Genomic DNA, 22,604 nt, shown 5'->3' with positions numbered 1-22,604 from the left:
ACTATTTTCAGTGTTTGGAAAATACAAGCCGGGTGTGGTGGCTCACGCCTGTAATCCCAGCACTTTGCGAGGCCAAGGCAGGCGAATCACAAGGTCAGGAAATCGAGACCATCCTGGCGTGGTGGCGCGGGCATGGTGGCCATGCGCCTGTAGTCCTAGCTACCCAGGAGGATGAGGCAGGGGAATTGCTTGAACCTGGGAGGCACAGGTTGCAGTGAGCCGAGATCGCATCACTGCATTCTAGCCTGGCAACAGAGCAAGACACCATCTCAAAAAAAGAAAAAATAAAGAAAATACATAGTAAAATTTATTGGCTTTTTAAATGGATAATTTCATATACTCAGTCAGTGCCTGCTTAGATCCATTTGTTGGAGAACAATGCTAATGAGACCTCTTGATTCTTTGTGTGCCTTTTATGTTTTCCTAACCTTGACATTGGCAACTAACAATGATAACTGTCATTATTGAGCACTTATGTGCCAGGGACTTTTATAATAAATTTTCAATTATTATCTCATTAAATCTTCACAGCAGCCCTATGAGCTAGATGCTGTTACTACCTATATCTTAGCAGATGAGGAAATTGAAACAGAGCAGTTATTTGCCAAGAGTTTCAGAGCTAGTAACAGAAGCCTAATACATGTCCTTGGATTTTTCAAAAATAATTGGTTGATCCATGCAGTTTCATTGCTACTGCTGAAAGTAAGTCTCTTGGCCATTGGGATGGGTCAGAAAATCTTTGTACATGAAGGATATGACTATTGTTCCATTGTACCCAGAGAGTGAATCTTGTGATTGAGTTGGGATTTGAGGTGGCAATGTACACTAAGTTTGAAAAGTATATTATCATATGTTAGCTCCCTTTAAAAATTTTCCCCAAGAAGAGCTATTACATTTTTTAATATTAAAAAAGTATGTAATATGGCCGTAATACAATTAGTTCTACAAGCCATACACACTTTTTTCTTACGACTTAAAATTTATTCATGTTTACTACTTTGTAACCCACTAATATAAATTATTTCACTGATCCTTTATTCAAATTAAATAGTCTAAGATAGTCTTAAACACAAGCTACCTGAGTTTACAATAGAGATTATACTATAAATGGAAACTTCAGTGCTTATTGAAAATAAATTTCTTAAAAACAGGTCTTGTTTCATTCATTTAAAAGAGATTATCAATATATGACTGTTAAATTTTTGTAGTCTCCCTGTTCATTTTCTGATGAACACATGACAGAATATTGAATGTGAGCTGGAAATATAACAGACTATGAGAAAGCATGGGTCATGTATAATTCACTTTAAATTTAGGCTGGTGTTTTGTATTCATCTATGATATGACCACCTCAGGCAGGGATGTAAGTAAGCATTCTTTTTTTAATTATACTTTAGGTGGCTTCATTGTTTTAAAGAATATGTTATTTAATAATTGTGTATTGTATTGTTTCAAAGAATAAGAATATAATTCATTACCAACTTTGAATGTCTTGGATTCTTAGTACTACCTTTTTCTTTAGCGTGACTGGTAGGATAACATCAAATTTGGTACTGTGTGTATAAAGATGAAGTGTGCTTACCTTTATTACCAAAATTCAGAAATGAAAATGTGAATGTTAAAAGATAAGGTATGGCTATATATTTTTTTGTTTTCGTTTTCCAAACAGAATCTCGTAACTTACCAGGCTGTAGAAAAACATCTTTGCAGTATACCATCATGCCTCAGAATGTTAAGTAGATAGTAAATAAAATTTTCATTTTTTGTAAAGCAGTAGGGTATTATCCTTTCTGAGAGCCTGTAAGGCCCTTTTGGATGCCAAAGGGCCAATCTTAGAAGTGGCAGCTTTTGTTTTGTGACCAACCCACAGCTTACCTTGTTAGTCCGTATCTGCCATCTTCATTTTCTCTTTCTGCATAAATGCTTCTTGATACAGTAAGCAGGTGTTTCAGCTAGTCAGCCATCTAGTGTGATCTTTTTTGGTTTGCTACAGTCAGTAAAATAAGTAGCTCTGTAAGTGTAAATAGTATTACTTGTTTTATGTAGTAAAACTCCAAGATTAAGTTAGAGATATTTTTGGCTAGAATACATTGAAAATGGATTTCCCAGCTCCGAGAAACTTGTTTGTGTCTGAATTACTTTATACTTGGCTTCTTGTGTAGAGAAAACTTTAGAAAAAATCCATCCATGAATGTTGAATGAATGAGCAGATGAATAAATAAATAGCTCAGGGAAAGAAAATGTGTCATAACTACGTTTTTTCTCTTTTGTTCCCTTCGTTATGTGGCATTTTTCAATAATGGGAGTGTGTCTCTAATGATGTTGATAAACTTTTTAAAGTCATTGATGAGTAGTAGTCTGAAAATCAAGTTTTGATTAAGCCGTGGATTTCTTTTAGGGTCCAATATTTTCTTTTTAGAAATCCATTATGATATTTTTGTAGGGATAAAAGACCAACCATGTGTTCTATAGATGGAAAATGGTAGGATACAGTTTGTTAGGCCAGCTTCTCTGAAAATACCTTTTCCTGGATAGACGATAATCAGTGTTGACAAGGGAGAAGCCAGGGTATAATGGCTGTTATTCATTTGTCTCATGTATTCGTCAAGTGTCATGTGCTAAATATGAACAAAAAAGACATGATCTCTTTCCTCCTCCTGGATCTTAAAATCTAAAGTGAGAGATAATTCACCAGGTAAGTGCTGTGATAAGGGAAATAGAGGATTCTTTGAGCTTATGACTAAGGATAGATCTGTTTCCTGAGACGTGAAACTAAGAAGTGGCGAGAGTTGAGAAGTTCATTTTGGGCCATGTGATTTGGGGTGTGGCTATTCAAGTATAGGAGGTAGGTGGTTACACATTTTTTAAGCTATTAAATAGAACTTTCATTTGAAAAGGTTTTTTCTTACTTTCCTCAGCATCTATCTCCCTACACAAAAAGCATCTCATGTCACAATTCATGAACTCAGTGAGTGACTCTATTTTGAAAAATTGGATTATATCAACAGAAGTCTGTTAGAGGCAAATGCTTTTGGTCATTTTTTTCAGCAGGGACATTTCATATATGTAAAATATTTAGAATCCCCATGTATTTGTATATAAATGAACGTTTTATCATCTTAAATGTTTAATAAGTTATATTTTTCCTTTCTTTCAACTTAAGTATATAAGGTTACCAGCAAACATTTGTAAATGCTCTATGTGAGGGGTTTTGTTTATTAGTTTTAAGCGAGAGAAAAAAGGTTAGATTGGATCAGGAAGTCAGTTATTGTTTTCTGGGTTAGTCTGAGTCCAAATCCTCAACTATGCAGGGATTTAAAAGTAGCAAACTAGGAATTGAATCCTCTTCAGTTTTGGATAACTTGAATAAGACAAGTTATCCAAAACTAGTAAGACAGGTTATCCGTAACTAGTAAGACAAGTTATCCGAAACTGATAAATCTGAATTAGTTAACAGATGAGGCAAATTGAGATTGTAAATGCTAAAGCATTCTTAAAAACTTTAAAAACTAAGTAGTTCTATGCCGTGTAAGTCTTTTTAGTATTTTGCTTGTACTATAATTGTAGTGAAAATAGGTCAGTATCTAATTTTTATAGTCACTAGAGCCCTCCAACTAAATTTAGCTTAGATATTTTTCTAGCAACTATATACTTACAAAGTTTACTTTTAAAAACTTGTGTAATACATGCCTTTATAGAAATTTAAGAAGACTGCTTATGGATTATGTACTTCAGATCACAGCACAACTAGAAGATGTTGATACATTAGATAAAAAATCAGGAAACCTATGAAGAACATCAGAAGTGACAAGATGTGTTCACTTGCACTTTGTGAGATTGAAACTGCTGCCAGTATCTGTGCAGTGTATGGTTTGAGTACTTTTATATTTTAACTGATTTAGCAAAGACTAATTATTTTTTGAATAATTTTGGGGTAAAAAAAATGGTCTTTAGCATAGAAGAGCTTTACCCGGTTTACTTTAATTGGTTCAGTTGGTTGATTTTGGTTTGCTTTTTGAAATTTTGTATTGTCTTAATTTGGGGCACATTGAACTCAGTTACAGTTCATTTGCATTAGAATTCATTTGGGTGAAGTTTATTGTTGGAGGAGGGTAAGTAAATATTTAACCGAAAAAGTGAAGTAAATATTCAAGGCTATAAGGTGAAATATTTGTCAGCTGAGAAATTTTCAGATAACTTTTTTAACCTTTGAAAAAAAATTTACTACAGCATGAGTATTTTTTATGCTGCTATGTATAATCCATAGTTATGTTTTTTAACCTTTTTATGTAAAATATTGATTAAAAAACCATACAATCATAGTAATCTTTTAAAATTGCTTTATACTTCACATAGCATAACATTCATCCATTTAAAGTTTACAGTTCAGTAGTCTTTAGTATATTCAGACTTATGCAACCATTAACACAGTTTAATTTTAGAACGTTTTCATCACCTCCAAAAGATACCCTGTACTCGTTAGCAGTCACCCCCCATTCACCAGTCTCTCAGCCCTTATCAGCCATTAATCTACTTTCTGTCTATAGATTTGTCTAGTTTAGATATTTTATATAAGTGGAATACAGGTAACTTTATTAGTGATTTTTCACTTACATGTGTGTTGTATGCCTCATGAGATAGCTATGATTAAGTTAGCCTTCTTTTACAACTTAAATAACAATTCTTGTCTGACTGGGAAAAAGTATTAAGTAATTGAGAGACTGCATCCCAATTTAAACCAAGAACCAGACTCCTTACTAGTATAACTCAAAAGAATGTGTACCATTAGCCCTTACTCCTAGTGGTGCTTTTCACTGTGAATTGTTCAGCAGCCTCTCAGTTTCCCGTAAATACCAGTTAAGTCTTAAACTCAGACTTGCATGAGTTTACTGAGATATGTTTACCTTTGCATCTGGCTTGCCTAGAGTCTACCTTCTTAATCCCTTACTAAGTCCAAGAATGAGGAAGAATTAAAAGCAAGAAAGGAGATACAGAAGAAGAGATTGCTCAGGCTGAGGAGGGGCAAAGTGATAAGAGCAGGATTAAAAAGAGACATTAAAAATTCAAGGATACTGAGTTTGTGGGCATCAGAATAAAACTTGGAGGCTGTTTTAAGAGAGAATAAAACCTAGAGGGAAGGAATAAAAGACAAAGATGTTGTAAAACATAGGTAAAATATTTAAAACTTTTAGTACTGAATTTTGAATTTTAGACATGTGTCAGTGAAGCACAAAGGATAGCGTCCTTTTCTGATGCGCTTTAGTACCCTTAGGATACTTTCTTTCTAGAACCTTGTGTAGGAATTTTGAAGCTGAACGATAATGATGTGTTCTCTTTGGTTTGTTCTAACATCTTCAGATTGGAACCAGTACAGAGTAGGATACCCATATCACCTTGGGATTATTTTTCAGATAAATCTTCCAGAGGATTAAATGGCACCATCCCCCTCGGGTCCAAGTAAGAGGGGAAGAATCCTATTTTAGGTGCTGTCAGATTCAGTGGGCTGCGTTGTTCACTTTTTAGCCAGAAAATGGAGCTCAATGAGAAATCGCAGCTTCCAAAGAAAGTCATACCTTGATTTTATAGTCAAATGCTTTCTGATTAGATCAGGATTGTTACTGAGATTTTAGGGGCATTCAGTTAAAGTGTCCCAAGAAGAGTGATAAATCACATATAGGTGTAAAGTCAATAAAGTCCTTTAATAAGCAGACTGGAAATTTAGTGGGAGAGGAATACATGTTGTTAGACTGTTGGTACCTCTATTTGACTACTAGGATGATGATATATTTTAAATTTTATATTCAGTTTCTTATCAGAAATACTGCCTACAATATCTTATACTTAATTTTTTAAGGAACAGGTGATAAAGATAGGTTATATTTTCTTCAGAGTAATTGATGTTCATTATTTAATAGATAAAATGTGTTATCTGAATGTTTATAGTAGCAGAAACCAAGTTTACAAAATGTGTATATATAATTTGTTTTTGTTTCTTTATAAAAGGTTTCCTCTATGTAAATCTTCCTGTTTTATAGATGATCTGTATTATAGGAGAAACAAGAGTATTTGTTGATTTAACTGGCTAATCTACAGGACTGAGTATTATTAGAGGAGTGTTTAAACATAGAAGTCTGTGAAAATATTTTTAGTGCTGAGGGAAATTGGAGGGACTTTCTAGAACCGCAAACTAATAGAAAACTTTTGGCCAGGCATGATGGCTCAAGCCTGTAATCCCAGCATTTTGGGAATCCGACGCGGGAGGATTGCTCAAGCCCAGGAGTTTGAGACCAGCCAGGGCAACATAGTGATACCTTGTCTCTACAAAAAAATATTTTAAAATTAGCTGGACGTAGTGGCACACCTATACTCCCAGCTACTTGGGAGGCTAAGGTGAGAGGATCACCTGAGCCCAGGAGCTCGAGGCTATAATTTTGAGTTGTGACGGTGCCACTGCACTATAACCTGGGTGACAGAGCAACACCCTGCCTCAAACAAACAAAACAAAACCCTTCTATCTTTAAAGATGTGGGGATTTAAAGATTGCTATGATTTAAATATAAATCATAAATATATAAAATATGAGGTAACAGAAGAGTATTTGTTAAACAAAAGTAAGCTCTGCTACTTAGGCACTATCATTTTGCTGATGTTTTCTGATTCTCGTAGTGCAATAAATGTTAAACTTTACTACTACCTTAGCCAAGTAGCAGGGAATTGACATGAATAGAGAGATAAGTTAATAGTTCCTGGGTTTTGGCTGGGTGTGGTGACTCATGCCTGTAATGCCAGGGAGGCTTAGGTGGGCAGATCAGGAGTTCAAGACCAGCCTGGCCAACATGGCGAAACCCGATCTCTAATAAAAATCTTAAAAATTAGCTGAATGTGGTGGCGCACACCTGTAGTCCCAGCTACTCAGGAGGACGAGGCAGGAGAATTGCTTGAACCTGGGAGGTGGAGGTTGCAGTAAGCCAAGATGGTGCCACTCCAATCCAGCCTGGGTGACAGAGGGAGACTCCATCTCAAAAAAAAAAAAAGTTCCTGGGCTTCAAGGGCACTCTAATGTGCAGGTCTTAAATTCTTAGAGCCTACTTTTATGGACCATTTATGTGTTGTTGGAGAATTTGATTTTCTTTTTTTTCTTCCCCTTTCCCTTGGCCTTTGTAGGTTTTCTGAAGTGAACATACTTTTATGTATTTACTTTTTTATGGAGCACTTCCCAAATGGCAACTTTATTATTTTATTTCTTCAACTCAGTTGCCTAGTTTACTTCATTTGTATCTAATCTATGTGACTCACCCTTTGAGTTTTTAATATCAACATTTAAATTTTTATTTTTTTAGATTCAGAAGTGTGCATATGCTTGTTACATGGATATTGCATGTATAATGTTGGAGGTTGGGCTTCTAGTGTACCCATCACCCAAATAGTGAAGATTGTACCTAATAGGTACTTTTTCAACCCTCACCCTCTCCCACCCGATTGTTTTTATTTCTGAAAGTAATATTTCTTTCTCGGTCTGCATGATAATTTTTTTATAGTTTCTTATTTTTCAAAAAATACCTTGTCGGGCATTTTGTCCATAGATATAATATCTTATATTTGCTAATTCCAATATCAGAAGTCCTTAGGAAGTTGTACTTATGGTAGTTTGTTTCTGTATTTGGTGATTTTTTTTTATGAGCTAATATTTGATTAAACTGAACATTTCTCCATCCTCTGTATAATTGCTTACAATTTAATTTCCACTTTTTTTTTTTTAGCATAAGAGTTTCATTTTCCTTTTTGTACTCAATAAATTGTTTAATTAGCCAGTATTTTACCAGTTTCTGTACTTATTGTTCCTTGCATGTTCTCTGAGTCCACTTTTCTTCTTGCTGAAGTACTTCCTTTAGTAATCCTTTTAGTAAGAGGCTGGCTTGTAAATGTCCTTAGTTTTTGTGTGAAAGTATGTTTTATGCATTACTTTGTTTTTCAGCTGGATAGAGAATTCTTGGTTGATAGGATTCCTCCCATCAGCACCCTCAGTATGTTGTTTCTTTGTCTTGTGAAACTTGGCAAATTTGAATCTCTGAGAAGTCTGGTCTGTGCCTAATTGTTATGCTTCTGTATGTAATTTTTTTTTCTGGTAGTTTTTTAAAAGATTGCATTTCTTTATATTTTCACCACTACTTACTGTGTGACCTTGGGCAAGTTCAAAATGGAGATAAAATTGTATCTGTGTCATAGGGTTGTAATGAGGATTGAGTTTTAAAGCACTTAGAACAGAGCCTTGCATATTATAAGTGTGACATGTTAATGTTTGTTTTGCCACATACTTGATATTCCAAACACATTTCTAAATTATGCTTAACTGTTGTTTTATCTATAGCTCCTCTTTGAAATATATTGTTGATGGGAAGACTCGTACCTTTCTTTGTTTCTAGAAAATTCCTTAGCCTTCATATCTTTGAATATTTGTTTTCCAATATTCCTTCTTAGTCTCTGTATTATGTTCTAGGTGGATCCTCAGTATCATTTTCTAATTTACTAATTCACACTTTGACTTTGTCCAGCTAGAGTTTATGTGGCTTCAGTTTTTATTTCTCAGTGAATTTTTAAAAAATATTCAGGCTGTCTCTCTAGTAGCCACCTATTCTGGTTTGATTTCTGTCTGTTTTTAATTTTTCTCCCCTTAGTGGCTATTGTGGCTTCCTTTTAACATTTGAAATTATTTTCAGATTGTCATTTTTTCTTCTAGAATGAATTACAGTTGTTGATTTTATTGGCTGTTCATCTTAGTTTAGTTTTCTTCGTGTGTTTTGAGTTTGCTTTTGCAGCCTCCTGTTGACTGGAAAGTTCTTTGTTTTGTTTTCTTTTTCACTCTTCTTATCCAGTGTTTTTACATGCACCTACATCTCCATCTAAAACCACATCTTTATATTGGAGGCTTGATTCCCTTGATTCTTGGTAACATCAGGATGAGGCTTCTCTTTCCAAGAATAAGACACAAACTAAGATCTATATTTCTTCTCACTGGACACATAGTTTCATCTAAACCATAGCCCCATGCAGTGGTTAGTAGTAGCTTTTTCTGGCTCCTTTCATAGGTTGGAAGAGCCTCTCCACCTTAGGTATTGGTTTCAATCAGTGAGCCTGAGGTTCTTCTATCCCAGCCGTGCATGGGTACCTTTTTAGTGCCTGTTACTATCCCTACAGGATGTGGACTTTTGGCCATCTCTGTTGCTTGAGCCCAGAAGGCTCACAGTTGTAGCTTCATAAACTGCTTTGTATTTAAAGAGATCAGTGGCTTGGTCTTTTTTAGTATTTTGTTTGTATAGTTAATATATATTTAACATATATTAAAATGTTTGGAACAGAAGTACATTTCGAAAGTGAATATACAGATCCATTTGGTTGGAAGTTAGTTGTCTTAGTCCATTTTTGTGTTGCTATCGCAGAAGATCACAGACTGGGTAATTTATTAATAATAGAAGTTTATATAGCTCTCGGTTCTGGAGGCTGGTATAAGTCTAAGATTGAGGGGCTGCATCTGGTGAGGGCCTTTTTGCTCTATCATCCTGTGGTGGAATGCAAGAGAGCACAAGAGCAAACAAGGGCAAAATGGGGCCAGACTTCATTTTACCAGGAACTCACTCCTAAGATAAGGGCATTTGAGGGCAGAGCCTTCATCACCCATTTACTTTTTATGGACTTACTGATTATTACTGTCACAATGGCAATTCATTTTCAACATGAGTTTTGGAGGTGACATTCAAATCATAGCAGAAGTCAACGTTTAAAATCAATGTATATCCTACAATACCCTTCAGAAAGATACTAGTTTACTCTCCTACTTATGAGAGGTATATTTTTTATTCCTTTGCCAATATTGGGTGTTACAATTTTTTAATCTTTGATAAGGTAATGTATAAAAAATTTGTGTTTAATAGCTAGCAGGATTGATCATTGCGCCATATATTTATTAGCCATTTATATTCTTTTGTTTATTTAATTGCCTGTTCACATTCATTGCCCATTTCTTTTCCTTTAAAGTGTTCATTTTTATTGTCTTCTAAAATTGCTGTTTGTATATTGTAGTAATATTAACTTTTATGTATATATCACGGATACTTAAAAGACATTTGCTTTTCAGGTTAATGAGCTTTATTTTATAGTGTAGAAGTTTTTTTCTCGAGTCACTTTTTCTTATTCCTTTGAAGTCAGTCTTTTCTTGTCATCCTTAGAAAGTCCTTTCCTACTGTAAGATTACAGAAATATTTGCCTACATCTACTGGTATCATTTTATTATTAGTATTTCAGACTTCAATCTTTTAATCTCTTGGTATTTATTTTAAGGTATGATGTTGTAGGGATTCAGCTACCCACCACTGGAGGGCAGAAGTGGAAAAGATCAGCTTTCGGACACCCATTATTGAATCTCTGTTCCCAGAGAGCTCTTTCTGGATTCTCAGTTCTGTTTCACTCATCAGTTTATTCCTGCATTAGTATTGCCTCTTAAATAGTGTAATTTTGAAATTACAGTTTAAGTATCAGGTATTGCAGATGCTCATGATTTTAAGATTGTTTTGGCTATGCACATTTATTCATATGTATTTTGAAATGATTTAATCAAGGTCTGGGAACAAAAAGGTCCAGTTGTGATTATATTGAATTTATAGATTAATAAAGGGAGGATAATCATCTTCACAATTTTGAATCTTCCTCTCCAAGAAAAGAAGTGTGTTTTATTCTGAAGCCCTCTTCTTAAAAAGGTTCTATGTCTTGTTATTTATTTAGATATACTTTTATTTGTTTTCTCTTAACTTTTTAAGTGATTACTGTTAATCATTTTCATATATGATTTTCTATAGTCAGATAATCTTATTGAGTATTTTTTCCCTATCATTTCAGGTTTTGAGTTTGCCATCATGTAGTCATTAACTGCAAATAATAATTTGATCTTATAATTTTATGCCTCTTTTTGTTAGCCTTGGCTTATCTCAATAACCATTATTTGTAGACATTGCTAAGTTACAGGGATAAGAGTTGGTGTGCTTGTTCTTTTTTCTTTCCTGGGAATTGTTCTAGTACTGAGGTTTTTCCTCTTTGGCTTGATGTATTAAGGAATACATTTTATCAAATCTCTTTTAGAATATGATGAGATGATCATATGGATTTTTTTAAACTTTTACAAAGATGATTTATATTAGCTGCCTAATGTTGGCTCATTGTTATGTTCCTAAAATGAACCCTATTTGGTGATTTGTAATATATATTTTACTTGTGTTTTTGTGTCTGTATTAATGAGTATGTTTGGAATGTGGTTTTATTTTTTTAGTGCTGTCTTTGTCAAATTTTATAGAAGGATTGTGATAGGTTTGTAAAAAGAATCGGAATTCTTTCCTGTAATCTCTAGATAATTTAATTTGAGAGTTACATGTTTCCTTAGGGCTTGAAAGGTCCTGTTTAGAAATAATCTTGCCTGATGCACTTTTATTTTTAATAGCTTATTTTGAGAACAATCCAAATTTAAAATTTGCAAAAATAATACAATGAACTTCCATATTTATTGAAATGGCCAGTTATTAACATTTTTCCACATTTGTTTTACAAACTTTTTCCCCTGTGTATGTGCATATATGTATTCATATTCTCTTGGCATGCACACACACATTTTGTTATTTTTTACTTTTGCTGAACCATTTAAGACTCAGTACAGACATCATGAACCTTTACTCTTAAATATTTAAAAAGTGTGTCCCCTAAGAACAAGAACTATAACTTTCTCTTACATAACCATGGTTCAATTATCAAATTTAGGAAACTTAACATTCATACAATACTATTATCTAATATATAACCCATAGTCAGATTTTATCAGTTGTCCCAGTAATGTCCTTTATAACAGTCTTCCTCACCGCACTCCTTCACACTCCTTCACCGTCTGCCTTCATCCAAGCGGGTCCATAATCACATATTACAGTTTGTTTTGATCTCCTTGGTCTCCATTAACCTGGAATGGTTCTTTAGTCTTTCTGCATTTTGTTTTGGAGTTTTTTGAGGGATAGTTCTTTAATAACTTTCTCATATTGTTCCAAGTTTCTGGTCTTCACTCTAGCACTAATTGAAAACAAAAAGTTGTTTTCCAAGAACTGTTACTTACCTCCATATTTTCGAATTTATTAACAGAGAATTGTACAGTGTGATTTATTTTACAACAATAAAATTCTGTTTGTGAGGTGAGTATAGCCTGTTTGGCTTCTAATTTTAAATAATTTTTTTAGTTAGACTGGTTGCTTACCTATTTTATTTTTTTCACATATAACATGTTCTATAATTTTACATAATATATTCCTTCAGCTTTTATTTTATTTTGTATGTGTATGTGGTTCATTTTTCTTGTTAGGTTGAATATTTTGTATACTGATACTCTTTAGTGTACTGATTTTTTTAAACTAAGTATGAATTTTTTTTTTTCCTATTTTTCAGCACACTATTGCTGGCTTAAATGTGAGTTTTCTTAATAAGGTTTGGTCACATCTCAGAATTTGATAGAGGATTTTTCTCATTATTGTTTCTAAAATATTCTATAATTGTAGAAATATATAAACTCAATGCAAACTGGAGAAATGTATAAACTCAATGCAAAGCTTAGTTTTAAAGCAATTTCCAGATATTTGAGGTTTTCTTCTTTCTTTACACATTATCAATATCTATTAATAATAACATTAACAATATCAATGTTAGTGTATTAAGTCAGATGTGTCATTTCATTTTCTTTTTTTTTGTCTGTGGGGTAGGATGGGGGAGTGTGTTAGAAATCTATAAGCTTTTCTTTCCAACATATAATCCAATAAATGTTTGATTTTTCAATTAATGTTTTAAGTGTGTTTGAACAGAATATATAGTCTTGAAATTTTGGACCACATCTTTTACCAGTTTAAAACATGGCTCTTATTCTGTTTATTGCTTTATTCCTTGTGATTTACTTTGTCTGAAATTGAAATTGCAATTCTTGATATCTTTTTTGCCTATTGTATTTTGACCACAGCAAAGTAGTTTTATACTGACATCTTTATTTTTGAGTTTCTTGGTTTTGATTAGTCTCTTGATTGCATGAATCTATCTTTAAATAGTTTTTCTTTTTTTTCAGATATGAAATTTGGATAACATTACTTTAGGGCTGGCATATTTGATAATGTCTTCCTATGGCCTTTACATATAAATGACAACCTTGCTGGTCATAGTACTCTTGGAATAAAACCTCTTTATCTTCAACGTTTATAGGCATTACTTCATTGCCTATCATCTGATGTTGCAAAGAAGTCTGGGGCCAGCCTGATTTCTCTTTTTTCTCTTTTTTGGCATGTTTATTTTATTTTTTTGAGACGGAGTCTTACTCTGTCACCCAGACTGGAGTGCAATAGTGTGACTAGGCTCACTGCAACCTCCACCTCCTGGGTTCAAGCGATTCTCCTACCTCTACTTCCCGAGTAGCTGGGATTACAGGCGTTCATTATCACACCCGGCTAATTTTTATATTTTTAATAGAGAAGGGATGTTGTCACGTTGGCCAGGCTGATCTCGAACTCCTGACCTCAGGTGATCCTCCTGCCTCGGCCTCCCAAAGTGCTGGGATTACAGACGTGAGCCATCGTGCCCAGCCGATGGCATGTTTATTTTGTCTGAATTGTATTCTTAAAATTCATAATCTTCAGATTATGCTTTGGTATTGGTCAGTTTCTACTAAATGTATCTAGTACTCGATAAATGCCATTCAATCAACAAGTTCAGTTTGTGATTTATTTCTTCTGTCTTTGAAATGTAATTTTTCCTCCATTATTTGGTTTTCTTATTTACAGTGTGCTAATTAAGCTGTTGGATCTGCATTGTGTGTATCTTTTCTCCAGTCTACTTGCTTTTGTTTCTTTATGCTTACTTGCATACTCGATGGTTTTTGTCCTGTTCATTTTTGCCTCTTGCAGATTGTTTGCTCTAGAGTCTTCATTCCTCATTATTACTTTTCATGACATTTAAAATATTGCAATGATATTTTTTCTCTCAAATATCTTTTTTTAAACCTCTGTTGATACTTTTTATATTCTAGATTCTTTTCATTCCTATTTCACAAATTAGGTTTTTTAAAGTTTTCTTATATGTAAGTTGTCACCTAGTTTTCTAAGGCAAATCTTCTAGACTGTGACATCATGTTCTTGAGTACTTTTTTATTTCAGAATTTTTGTATGAGTTCCATAAATTTTGTTTCTGTTTTTTTACTTAAAGGGTGGCAGTTTCCTCTGTTGTTTGCCCAAAAATAGTATAACTAGATACTCCTTGCCTGTTCTGTCAGTATACTAGGATACCATTACCTCTTTCCCCCTTGGAATTTAACAGGCTGAATTATATTAAATTATTTTAGTTATCATATTTCAGTATTTTTTAGAGAAATGATAGGGATTTGGTTCTATTAACCTGTTACAGGTAAGAAACTTTTGTCTCTCTTGATTGTTCTCGTGATGCTTGTTGAAATTACTGAACATTTTCATCTTTACAAGTTTGGCGGGTTTTCTTTCTCAACAGAGGAACTTGACTATTGGGCATTGTGCTAATTTCCATGGCTGCTATAACAAATTATCACCAACTGGGTGGCTTAAAACAATACAAATTTATTCTCTTACAGTTCTGGAGGCCACAAGTTCAAAATCATTTTCACGGGGCCAAAATCAAGGTGTCACCAAGAATGTGCTCACTCCCGAGGCTTTAAGGAGGAATCTGTTTCTTGCTTTTTTTCACTTTCCAGTGGCTGTCAGCCTCATCACTTGCTTGGTAGCCACATCCCTCCAATCTTTAAGACCAGCGTCTTCAAATCTCTGTCTGCTCTGTCTTCACATCACCTTCTCTGTGTGTTTCATATCTTCCCCTGACTCTCTCTTCTAAGGACATGTGAGTTCATTTAGAGGTCTCTGGATAATCCAGGATTCTCTCTCCATCTCAAGATTCTTAATCACATCTGCAAAGACCTTTTTTTCCAAATAAGGTAACATTTATAGGATTAGGACTGATATCTTTGGGAGTCATTATTCAGCCTACTAGGTATCATTTTGTTTTGCTACTTTAGAGTGAGGCAGACATATTAGTCAAAAATTGGATTAGAGTAAAGCCTCATAGATTCTGCTGTTTGTTAGAATCACAGATATTGTCCTCTTTACCGAATGATGCAAACTCTGATGCCATGGTGGAAAAGTACATGAATTGAATTGGATGTGGTCAATAAGGATTGCTAGGGAGTATGGAGAATGCATGTTGTTCTGGGGAGAGGAAATATGTGAAGGTCAAATTCAGGTTATCAGCTTGTAGTCCTAGTTTGTAGCTGCTTTTTTCTTTGCATTTCTTACAAGCTGGTCTTGCTGTAGTGAAATAATTTTGTGTGTCTCTTATAATCTTGATATTGAGAATAAGAGTTTTTTTAATGGGAATTCCATCCACATGATTTTAAAGTATTACTTTACTAATGATGTTTACTTAGGTGTTCCTAGAACTTTAGTCTTCTCATTTAACGTTTTATACATTTCTCAGAACAAGGTAATTGACAGATAATCAAAGTTGCTTATTTATTGATGAGGAAAGTTAGACATTAAGCCAAAGGACTTGTCCAGCATCACATACTGGATAGACCTATAACTTTTTTTTTTCTTTTTTTTTTTTTTTTTGAGACGGAGTCTCGCTCTGTCGCCCAGGCTGGAGTGCAGTGGCCGGATCTCAGCTCACTGCAAGCTCCGCCTCCCGGGTTTACGCCATTCTCCTGCCTCAGCCTCCCGAGTAGCTGGGACTACAGGCGCCCGCCACCTCGCCCGGCTAGTTTTTTTGTATTTTTTAGTAGAGACGGGGTTTCACAGTGTTACCCAGGATGGTCTCGATCTCCTGACCTCGTGATCCGCCCATCTCAGCCTCCCAAAGTGCTGGGATTACAGGCTTGAGCCACTGCGCCCGGCCACTGGACCTATAACTTTTAACTTTAATCTCGTGATGACGGGTATTTCCATTTTTTAATGTTTCATACGTGTTTTGATGTTGATGTGTCACGTGACATGAAGTGTCTCCCAATTATTGGATAATTGGGCAAGTCTAAGTTCTTTTTACTTTATGTTCATGATTTTGTTTTTCTAGGTGTGTTATTTTTATGAATTCAAGTTTCTTCTTTTTTTATCATGTTATTAGAGTTAAACTAATGAAAAGTCATATAGAGATGAAATTGGTTTTTTGAAATATAATGAGTAGATACTTGCTTGGCTGGAATTTTTTCTCACAAATTTTTTGTAAAGATGTTATGAGTGTATACTTTATATCCAGGAATGTGTGTACACTAGTGGGAGTGTTGGGGGGATGAGGGTGGAAGACATTTTAAGACATACAGGAGGCTGGCGGTGGTAGCTCATGCCTGTAATTTCAGCACTTTGAGAGGCCAAGGCAGGGGGATCACTTGAGGTCAGGAGTTTGAGACCAGCGTGGCCAACATGATGAATCCCCATCTCTACTAAAAATACAAAAAATTAATTGGGCGTGATGGCGCATGCCTGTAATCCCAGGTACTTGGGAGGCTGAGGCACAGAATCACTTGAATCCAGGAGCCAAGATCATGCCGCCACACCCCAGCCTGGGCGACAGAGTGAGACTCTGTCTCAAAAAAAAAAAAAAAAAAGACACAGAGGACACAAAGTATACATTCATACGCTCTTTATATCCATACCCATTATCAGTTTGGTGATATGTTATTCTAGTTTCATGAACCTTTACTCTTAGAACTTGGTTTATTCTCTAATACCTTTTGGATTCAGTTTTGCAGTTGAGATGGCTAATACCAATTTGATATTCTTTCCTTTTATGATTGCTCATGTTTTTGTCTAGAACCTTGCGTTGCAGTATTTCTTTTTCTTTTCCTTGCATTTCTGTAGTTGTGAACAACTAGGAGTGGGTTTTGAACAGTTAAGTCAGTGAGCTTGTTAATTTTGAAAAGGCTTCAACTGAGGAACACTTTCTTCTCATTTCTTTGATGATAGCTTCTCTGTTTCTCCTTCAGAAAGTCTTGTTTTTTATATGCATATTTACTTTTTGGGTGCACTCTCCTTGTTACTGAATTTTTATTTCCATCTGATTTTTCTTTGAGTTTATTCAGCAAATATTTATTAATAATCTACTGCATACTCTGTGCTAGGGGAGTTGACCTAGGGAACTCAAAGGAGGCTCCTTTGAAGAACTGATGCTTTAGTTGAGATCTCAAGAATGAGTAGGAATTAACTAAGACATGAGAGAATAGCTGTTAAGGTAGGGAAAGTAGCATTTGTTTATATATTTGGAGGAAGGAGGTATGATGAGTACGAGGTACTGTAAGAAAGCCCTTGTGGTTGGAGTAGAGAATGTAGGGGAAGGGATAGTATGAAGTGAGATGAGGCTGGAGAAGGTAGGTAGGGACTTGACTATCCAGGGCCTTCATGTGAGCCATATTAAGCAGTTCTTTATCCACCTCCTACCCCCAGCAGTGGAAAGCCATGGAGAAACTTTTAATACAGAAGTGATATGGTGAAATTTGCATTTTGAAAGATTTCCTTAGGCTGCAGTTTGGAGAATGAATTAGAGGGATGCCAGGATCCATGTGAAGAGACTAAAGAAGCTAGTATTCTGCAGTGAGAATGATGGTAGCTTGAGACCAGGGCATTGGTAGAAAAAAAGTAGACAGATTTGAGAATGTTTAGGAAGCATATAACCCATGGGATTATGATGGACAGATGGGAGATGAGGTAGAGAGAGGTTTCAAATATATCCTTAGTTTCTGTTTCTTTTTCTGAATTGGGGTCTTGCTATATTGCATAGGCTGGTGTTGAACTCCTAAATTCAATCAATCGTCCCGGACGCCCCAGCCTCCAAGTAGTTGGGACTACAAGTATGCAACACCGCACCCAGTGAATGTTCTTGGTTTGTATTCACCTTGGTGGATGATGGTGCCATTCACTGGTAAAAGCTGCAGATATGTGAGAGTGCTCAAGGAGGCAGCACAGAATGGGAAAAGGGTCTACATGTAAGCCATGAGGAATGCCAATGTTTAATGGCTTGGGAGATGAAAATGAGCCTGCATAGGAGACTACAAAAAAGCTTAGGGGTAGGAAGAAAGCTGTGAGTGTGTGTAGCATCTTGAAAGGCCAATGGGAAGAGTGTTTCTGGAGGGAGTGTTTAAAGTTGAATGCTTCTGTGAGCAACCAGTTAGAGGAGGGCTAAAAGTGTCCCATAGATTAAGTGACTTGGAGGAACTTGATTTGGTAGAATGGCCAGACAGCCTTTTGGAGCATCAACATTTTTTTTTAAACAAGTTTAACTGTAAAGAGAAGAGAGGCAGGTGGGTAGCTCGAGCGGAATAAGTCACATGAAAACTTATTTTAAATGGGTAACATGGGTGACACTTGTGGCTTTAAAAGTCACACTCCAGCTGAGAAAGGTTGATACAAAGGAGAAAAAGGAAAATAGTGTAAGATCCCTGAAAAAACTGTAAGTCATTTAAGACTCCTTTGAAACATGGGCGCCAAAGCTAGTCTAGTAGAGGATTTATCATCATTGAGAGGAGAGTCCTATTACAGCAGAAAAGTAGGAGGAGAGGGTTCTGAAAGAATTCATTGAAATGATTCACTCATTTATTGATCCTTTTTTTCCTGTAGCATCCAATCTGCCATTCATTGTCTCTATTGCAATCTTCAATTCAGTAAATTGCTTTTCATTTCCATGAAACTTTTCAGAGTGCCTCTTTTTTAATTGACAGTCTGCAATTGTTTTATTCATTCAGTGTCATCTCATATCTTGGTGGGTAGTTTCTAATTTTGAGCTAATGAATACTGAGTCTCCCTCTTTTTAACTTCTGCATTAAAAAAAAGTCATCTTATTTTTCTCTGTTCATTTTTACACTTTATTTAGTCTAAGTATCTGAAATTGGCTTTGCTAGAAATTGTAATTAGTTCACTGTTGTTATCTTTCAGTCCCAGACAGAAAAGAAAAATTTTAGATTTCTTTTCTCTTCTTCCTTTTTTTTTTTTTTTTAAAGGTCATTTATCTTTGGCAGTTTTAGAGATTTAGAAAAGAAAATACATAGACTTGTAGGCAGAAGAAGATAGGGCGCCGAGGGAAGTTTTAGTTTTGTTCTGTGACAGTCTTCCTTATCTTGTACATTGTCTTTAAAAAGCCTACACATTTAGATTTTCATTATCTCATTTGCAAGTATACAGGATAGCTCATGTAGGAGAATTGGCGTCTAAGTCTAGAAACCTAAGTCTTATTCTTAACCTTACTGCTGAACCAGCTTTGTAACCTTAGGCAAATTATTCTATTTCTCTGCACCTTCTCATTTGTAAAATAGGTTTAGACAAGTCATTTCTACATTTTGGTTCTGATTAATTACACACATTATCAAAATCAAATTTGTAACTATAAATATGAGTAATTTTTTATTATTTTTATTTTTTAGAGACGGTGTCTTACTCTGTTGCCCAGGCTGGAGTGTAGTGGCACCATTATAAATCACTGTAGCCTCAAATTTGGGGGCCCAGGCAGTCCTCCTTCCTTAGCCTCCTGAGTAGCTAGGACTACAGGCATTCACCACTATGCCCTGCTTATCTTTTTTAAAATTATTTTTTTCAGAGACAGGGTCACGCTGTGTTGCCCAGGCTGGTCTTGAACTGCCCTCAAGTGGTCCTCCCGCCTCAGTCTCTTAAAGCACTGGTACTGCAGGCGTGAGCCACCATGGTTCTAATCATTTTTAAAGCAACAATCAGTGGGAAATTTCAGCTCCAAATGGGAGAAAAATTTCCAAAGATTAGCCTTTTTTTTCCCCAGATTTGCTACAGTTTTGTTAATGTGCTTATTTCTCATTACCATAGGTAACTTTGAGATGGCTGCCTTGGATTACAAACTAGAATTTATTACTGTTTCACATAGCTTGGGAAATTAAGTGTAGTTTATGTAGCCTAAATTATCCTTTATAGAGATGTAGCTGCAAGGGTTATGCATTTCTTCTTTGAACCCCAGGTATGCAGTATATTGCTTAATACTCTATTGTTCAATAAATGTGCATTCCAGAAATCAGCTGACCATTTGTCCTTATCTTTGAGGACAAAGTCCATACATATGTAAGCATTAGTGAGCAATGTAGAATATAAAGATTTGGTAGCAGTAGAGAGTTTATGCTCTACATCTCACTGCAAATAATTTGAATGTTGCCATATTATACACTGTGACCTGTGCTGTTTGTTAATGTTCCTTTTCCCCACCTTCCCCAAGGAGCTTGTAGTCTCTTACTATACATTTTTTTCTCTTTGGATTTCCCTTCAGCCTTTAGATTTCTTATCTCTAATGCAAGTCTACTCTAGATTTTTCTCCCAAATGTTTAAAACCAAACCTATTATCTCAGTGGTCATCTAAGGTCCTCTAGTTACCAGCATCCACCCTTCTTGGAATGCCTGTTTAGCAGTGTTCTTTTGTTATATTAGTAAGAATCACTGTGGTATTATTTGCTAAGAGAATATAATTTTCTCCACATTGTATGTATCTATGTCCTTTGTTTATAGAGCCTGGAGGGGTTCTCTATTAGGCTATGTGTCTCTAGGTAAATAGAAAAATATAATGTAGGTTTTATTACTCAACTTTTTAAGGATTCTGCTCAAATTGTCGTTGAATAACTCTTGTTACTTTGGGGTAACATGTTGCTTAGGGATTTTAACAACAAAATATATCGAGCATTTAAAAAATTATTATTATTCACTATAATTCTGAGTGGATTAAACCAAATGACCAGGTTCAAGACTCTACTATGAGTTCAGCTTTGCTTAGTAAAAGGCAGCGGCTGAACATTAATTAATGACTTCTTGGCCCAGCCTTAGAATTTTTCAATTTAGAGATTAGTTTGGTTTTAAAAGGTACAAAATATTCACGAAACTTTCTGATTATGTCAAATATTAATTCAGTCTTATTTTTTGTCATAGTACTTTGTTTTGAAAAGTTCAGATCAACCGATAATAGTAGTGCTGTGATGAGACTCAGCTTGTAGTCAAGAATAGATTTATGACTAGGTGAGAACTAAAATTTCTCTCAGAAACTAAAAACTTTCATGGACAAATTGAATTCCCTTGGGATTTACTGTTTATGGATATATGCCAATTTAATTATTGGACTAAATAAAATATTCTTTAGTAGTCCACTTACGAAGATGACTGTGTAAACATAGTATTTGCAAGTAAGTACTTTTTGGTATTATATTTATATAATCAGCTCTTGTGTCCATGTAGCTTATAGTTGGCTGCTTCACCAGGACTCTACAAATTATTCAGAACCCAAGGAGGTAAGATTTTTATATTGCCTATTTTCAGTATGTAAAAGTCCAACCACAGAACTATTAATTTACCCTTGACTATGTATTTACAGTTGCTATGGAACTAAACGTAAAATTTTATCAGATGGTTACTTGGTTTGTTACATTTTTATATTCTAATATACTGTATATATTTTTTAAAGTCTGGGGTTTGCTTTTAGAAAGTATATTCTATCTTTAAAGAATTAATCATTTGGTAGTTTCATGTGTGTATCTGAAAAATAACTACTGTACTTCTTTATAAAAGTGAGAGTAAGGTCCCTAGTTGAGGTTGGAATCTAGATGTGGCTGTGTATGTAGGAATTAGTAATTAAACAGTGTCTGTTTGCTGAGTGCCTCATTTTTGCCAGGCTCTGTATGGGTGCCTTGCAAGGCATTGCCTCATTTAAACCTTACAGCAGCATTCAGAGGAAAGTATTAATATGCCCACTGTACAGATGAGGAAGTTGAGGAATGCTTTACTAGTAGGTGTCAAGTGTCTTAAGCATAGTACCTCCCTCAGTCTCCCTCCCTCATCCTAGTTAAGGGAATTGAGACACAGAGATAAGGCAATTTGCTGTTGACCTTCAACAGATGGCTCAGTTTCATCTGTGGCTCAGTTTCTTCATGAGTAAAACAGGGTACCTATCTTTTAGGATTGGTGTGAAGATTAAAGAAGTTAATAGATATACAAAACTTTAGAACAGTGCTTGACCAGTAGTAATCTCTCCATCAATGTTAGATGTTATTATTAAGCCTGTGACCACCGGTTATCTCATGTAATTGTTCAGAGATAAAAATGTAGGCTATAGAAAAGAATAAGGAGGAAAGCCAGGCTCCTAATCTAATATAGAAGTGAATCTTAGTTAAGACAATCCTATGTGCTTTTAAAAGATTTCATGGTCTGCTTTTCTTTGGCTCCCAGTTTCTTTTTTTCTTTTCTTTTTTTTGACTTCTTAGTACAGGTAACTTTTGAAGGAATTCAGCTTACCTTAGATGAACCAAAGAAAAGCTAAAAGCAGAGATAATTTAGAAAAACTAAAGCAGATACTGTGTTCCTAAATTCCCTGTTACTGCTTCAAAGTCCGAGAAACACCAGTTGCAGATACAGTTGTATCCCATTGTGTTAGACCCTTTCCTGAAGCCCTTCTCTTTTCTTTGTCTTCCCAGAGAGAAACTAGTCATTCAACAAAAACTGAACTACTTCTGTGTGTTAGTTAGGCTGTGCTCCAAGTGCTGGGAA

The 22,604-nt window shown here is 35.1% G+C and overlaps 1 protein-coding gene across 4 annotated transcripts in view; it reads left to right on the top strand.

The window, feature by feature from the left end:
- PPM1A (protein phosphatase, Mg2+/Mn2+ dependent 1A) overlaps nt 1-22,604 on the top strand; it is a 52,463-nt gene that overhangs the window by 9,828 nt on the left and 20,031 nt on the right. Inside the window, exon 1 of one of the 4 annotated variants that reach the window (XM_033187846.1) lies at nt 21,300-21,352. The exons of the other annotated variants lie outside the window; for them this stretch is intronic. The gene's annotated coding sequence lies outside the window, so the exon portion shown is untranslated. Of the gene's footprint in view, nt 1-21,299; nt 21,353-22,604 lie in introns of those variants that run through there. 4 annotated transcript variants of the gene reach the window in all.

This window comes from Trachypithecus francoisi, unplaced genomic scaffold (genome assembly GCF_009764315.1).
Source record: "Trachypithecus francoisi isolate TF-2019V2 unplaced genomic scaffold, Tfra_2.0 Lachesis_group3, whole genome shotgun sequence".
Taxonomy (NCBI): Eukaryota; Metazoa; Chordata; class Mammalia; order Primates; family Cercopithecidae; genus Trachypithecus; species Trachypithecus francoisi.
This window is presented reverse-complemented; position numbering and strand designations above follow the sequence as displayed.